The sequence below is a fragment of the Camelus bactrianus genome, chromosome X (genome assembly GCF_048773025.1).
Source record: "Camelus bactrianus isolate YW-2024 breed Bactrian camel chromosome X, ASM4877302v1, whole genome shotgun sequence".
In the NCBI taxonomy this organism is placed as follows: domain Eukaryota; kingdom Metazoa; phylum Chordata; class Mammalia; order Artiodactyla; family Camelidae; genus Camelus; species Camelus bactrianus.
The window spans coordinates 88,688,759-88,694,243 of NC_133575.1; the positions used below are offsets into that span (position 1 = coordinate 88,688,759).

Below are 5,485 nucleotides of genomic sequence, written 5' to 3' on the forward strand. Positions count from 1 at the left end.
CTGTCTCCTCAGGTGAGGGAAATAAGAGCAAAAATAAACATGTGGAACCTAATCAAATTTAAAATTTTTTGCACATTAAAGGAAACCATCAACAAAACAAAAATGCAACTCACTGAATGGGAGAAGATATTTGCAAATGATTTGTCTGATAAGGGGTTAATATCAAAAATATATAAAGAATTCGTATGATTCAGTATTTTTAAAAAATTTTAAAAATGGGCAGAGGACTTGAATAGTCATTTTTCCAAAGAAGACATACTGATGGCCAGCAGACATGAAAGGATGCTCAACATCATTCATCATCAGGGAAATACAAATCAAAACCACAATGAGATATCACCTCACACCTGTCAGAAGGACTATCATCAAAAAGACAAAAAATAACAAGTCTTGGCAAGAATGTGGAGAAAACAAAGCCCTAGGACAGTGTTGGTGCAGAAAAGAAAGCCCTAGGACACTGTTGGTGAGAATGTAAATTGGCATAGCTACTTTGGAAAACAGTATGGAGGTTCCTCAAAGAACTGAAAGTAGGACTACCATATGATCCAGCAATTCCACTCCTGGGTATATAGCCAAAGAAAATGAAAACACTAATTCAAAAAGATACGCACCCTAATGTTCATAGCTGTATTATTTACAATAGTCAAGATACAGAAGCAACCTAAATGTCCATCGACAGATGAATGGATAAAGAAGATGTGAAAAATATATATATTTATACACATACACATACATACATACACAATGGGATATTACTGAGCCATAAAAAAGTAAAAATAAAAATTTTGCCAGCAACAACAGGGGTGGACCTGGATGATACTATGCTTACTTTGGTAAGTCAGAGAAAGATAAATACTGTCTGTTTTCACTTATATGTGGAATATAAAAAATAAAAAAGTGAATGAATATAACAAATCAGAAACAGTCTCACAGATAGAACAAATTAATGGCTACCAGTGGGGAGATGGGTGGGGAGAGGGACAAAATAGGTGAAGCAGATTAAGAGGTACAAACTACTAGGTACAAAATAAACAAGATACAATGATGTAATGTACAATAAGAGTATACAGGCATTATTTTATAATACATTTATATGGAATATAATATATAAAAATACCAATCACTATATTTTACACACAAAACTAATATAATATTGTAAGTAAACTACACTTCAATAAAATAAACAATTATCAAAACTTACTAAGTTGCCAGCATTCATGCACAACTAGAAAAATCCTGTTTATATTAATTAAATGAGAAATGCATTACCATTAGTGCATTAATATATTTCAGTACTAAATACTAAAAAAATATATATATTTTAAGGAAGATTTATCCTAGCAGTCTTCACAGCAGGCTTTCACTACGTGGCTCACATTTCAAACACAATAGAAAAGCAGGTCTGTGCTAGTGTTTGTGTAGGAAAGAGTCACAGCCACCCTGGATTACTTTTAATACTAAAGCAAAGTGCATGCAGAGATGAACAACAATTTTAAAGACCAAAAAATGGTCCTATTATGTGTTCCTGACAATAAACTCAAAGTCTATAACCAACAGTGGCTAGGATGAGCTGTTTATAAATACTTCAGGTACAGTTATACTGAAAGTTGAGTTCATTTGACATCTTCAAAAAAAGTCCTGTTAACCCCCAAATGGAACTTGTTACAGTTAACATTTCTGTTAAATGCATGCGTTGAATTACTTGTTATCCAAGCATAGCAGCTGCTCCTTATCATTTATCCTTAACGACTTTAAATGGTCATCTTCAACTTCTGCTCTATCTTGACCATTCTCGACGATACTCTTGGTAGTGATTTTTCTGCCATTAACAATTTCAGAAGTTGATAAAGATTTGAAGTTGCCCATCCAACTACCACCAAATGACATGGAAGAGAATGAAGTGAGACTCTGTGATTTAGTGAGCCGAAGGAGGTAAATCCTGTATCAAAGAAGCACATCTCCCTGCAAAAGATGGAAATCCACTGAAGGTAGAGAAAAAGACCCTGTGCCTCACCTTCTGCTTCCACTGGGGCTCCTCAATTCCAAAAAAAGTCCTCAAGAGGGTCTTTGAAGAAGTCGAATGAAAACGGATCCCTTCCACCGAAAAATCCCCCGAAGACGTCATCTGGGTTGTGGAATGTAAAGCCAAACTGAAACGGATTGTTAAAATGACTTCCACTTTAACCTTCACCATTTAACCTTTCTTTGGTATATTTGTCATAGATGTTCTGTTTTTTAGCATCTGATAACACCTCGTACACCTCAGCTACTTGTCTGTACTTTCTCTCTGCTTATTCTTTATTCTCAGGGTTTGAATGTTCTCTCTGCTTAGTTTTTATTTTCAGGATTTTTATCTGGTTGCCACTTCAGCGCCAGTTTCTGATATGCTTTTTTAATAGCCTTAAAGGGCTGAGGCATGTCTCTGCACACCTAGAACATCATAGTAGTCCACCATGTTTTGATAGGCTGTTGAAACGATCCCTCATTTCTGGTTTTAGGGTCATCTATGTGGGACCTAGGATGCAGGAGCCGATGCCTGGAAGGCGGAGAAATAGGGCGTGGCCCGGGTCATCCCTTGGCTCATGCACCGCCATGCCAGTGTTTCTCAGGACTTATTCTCAGATGCCTTGGTCTTTGTGCATGATATCCCATCTAGCTGAAAATTGTACACTCCCAGTCTCCCAAACATCTTAGCCTGACATGGTAACCAGACTATATGCAAGCCTCCAATAAACCACACCTTCCGAGTATTTACACAATTGTGTGTCCCCACCCACACCGGCCCATGTGTGTAACCAATAGATTATGTTGGACGTGATACCGCCTGACTTCTGAGGCTAAGCTGTAAGAAGCCTTGCAGCCTCCATCTTGGTCACTTAGGGCACCCATTCCTGGAGCTCAGGGTCACTTTGTAAGAATCCACCTACTCTGCTGGGTGAATCTTGTGGAGAGGGAGAGAGGGTTCTAGCTGAGACCCATCTTTAAGGCCATCTCCTCCAAGGCACCAGGCATGTGAATGAAACTGTATTGTATTCTACCAATCAGCCCAGCTGCTAAGTGGGTACCCAGATTATGAATAAATACCTATTGTTTTAAGTTTTAGAGATAGTTTGTGACACTGCGATAGATAACTGGAACACCTGGCTAAATTTTACTCTTCCTTCAAGGGTTAGTTTAGGCATTACCTCTAAGAAATGTCCAATTTCCCTTTTTAATCCCTCTTCCCAATTCGAGTTAGGCGTAGGTCTTCTTGCTCCCACGCCATATGCACACTTACTGTGCTTCAGTCTATGTTTCTGGGTTGTGCTAACTGCCGCATTAGACTGTGGGCTCCTTGAGGGTGTGTCTTATTTCTCTTTGTGAAAAGAGCTTATCCTAGTACTAGGCACATGGTGGCTATTCAAAGTAAGTTGACTAAATCACAGACTCTCAGGGTTGATGGGACTTTAGAAGCTATTCAAAACAACCCAAATTGATCTACCACGTGTTTGTCCATCAAACCTGTGTGGGACACCCCTCCCATGATGAGGATTGACTACTTCCTGAAGCAGGCTATCCCATCTTTAAATAGCTCAGCACGGGCTTGTCAGCTTCTCTCTTGCTCTGATCACTTTTTCGTTCCAGCTCCTCTCAGAGTTCATGCACTTATTAGTATGTTCCTTTGTGCTCACTTGTGCACTGTCAACATTTTTTCAGCCTTTTTAATGCTTGTGTGATGTGTATCTAACTGTATTACAAGCTTGAAAATAAAGTGGCTATCTTAGATCTATTTAATTGTCCCTTGCTGGAATGTGCGGCATCCAGAGGTAACTCACTTTCTGCTCTTAATGTACTGGTTAAGGACATGGGCTCTCGAGTCAGAAGTCTTAAGTTCAGATCCTTACACTACCATATATTAGTAATTATGTGAAAAACAGATAAGTCACTTGATCTAAATAAATCTGTTTTCCCATCTGAAAAGAAAGATAAAAGTTCTTTGTACATTTGTTGTAAAAATTAAATGATAGTGCACATAAATAGTGCTTAGCCAGAACCTAAAAATGTCAGAATCTCAAGTATTAGTGACTCTTACAACTCTCATAGAAACACAGTGCCAGCTGACCAGATTAGGCATTCTTTTTCTCATATTGAGCATTGGATAACTGCCTGGTTTTCTTTCATCTTACTTGTTTGTCTCACCTTTGCCTGGCTGCTTTCCCTATAAAAACTTTACTAGAGTGTCATTCAATTTTTTAAAGCTTATCTGTTCTTAGGTAGAAGATTCAAATTTGCAAATAACCCCATCTATACACAAGATGATAGATGCTTTGGTCAAAATCTTAGCTAAGCTTTGATTCCAGATGTTTTTGTGACTATGTTTCCCTTGCAAAAGAATGTAGCATTGTGTAGACAAGTCCATGATCGGATTTTATTGGTAACAATATCCAAATCCAAGCCATAAAGAATTGAGATATTATTCTCTTGATTTCAACCTAGCTATGTGACTTTTCCAGATCTCAGCTTCCTCTTACATGAAGCATATAAAATAATTACTTCTTGTTTACCTTTCAGGGTTTCTGTGAATATCAAAGAGAGGAGGTCCTTGAGGGCAGGGGGCAGGTGTTGGGGTGGGGGACTGGTTCCTCTTTACTCCTGATGTTTCCTTCTACGTGGAAAGATATTCTTTAATATAATACACCTGGCCTCTATCTATTTCTTTATTCATTCTTAACTGGGAATGAGAGAGGACTACATTATTTGATCAGTGACTTCGGACGCAGAGATTAAGCACGTGTAGTGCAGCCCTTTCCTGGCTCCTACTTCCTTGGGAGCATCTGCCTGCAGGGAGCATGTACCCTGTGCTGTTCTTTGGGGACTGGCTCCATTTTTTAGGTCTAATCCTGGTACATGTTTAAGTTTATAATTAATTCTGGTTATGAAACCCACCTGGCCTTAGAAATAACATATTCTTGAATATCAGTTTTATGAGATATAAAGTTTATATTGGTACCTATCTACCTTACTGCTATGTCCTACATCTCAACTGGCTGAGAACTTGAGCAGGAAAGAGATTATATAGGGCCGCTTCAGACTCCAAAAGCAAGGGACTGGGTTTTAGTCATTTTTATAGTTCTAGCACCTAGCACAATGTCTGGCACATAGTAGGTACTTAAATTAATGCATTATGGTTGAAACTCTTTTAAATAATCTAGTGCTCTATAAATAAGTGGTAGTATTTATTACTTAATTTATTAAGAAAAACAGCTGTCCTAGTAGATTTATAAATTTCAGATTTCCAAAAGAAGCTATTACCACAACATAGTTGATGCCCGAGGAAATTTATATATCATTGTCTGTTAGTTTCAGCTGTTATAACAAAATACTATATACTGGGCAGCTTTTAAACAACAAACATTTCTTTTTCATATTCCTTTTCATTAAAGGTTATAATAAGATATTGAATATAGTTCCCTGTGCTATATGCATTGTAACTGACTATACTTCA

At 37.8% G+C, this 5,485-nt stretch overlaps 1 pseudogene; it reads right to left on the reverse strand.

The window, feature by feature from the left end:
- Positions 1-1,698: 1,698 nt before the first annotated feature.
- LOC105079083 (dnaJ homolog subfamily B member 6-like) lies at positions 1,699-2,455 on the reverse strand (annotated as a pseudogene).
- Between the last annotated feature and the right edge of the window lie 3,030 nt (positions 2,456-5,485).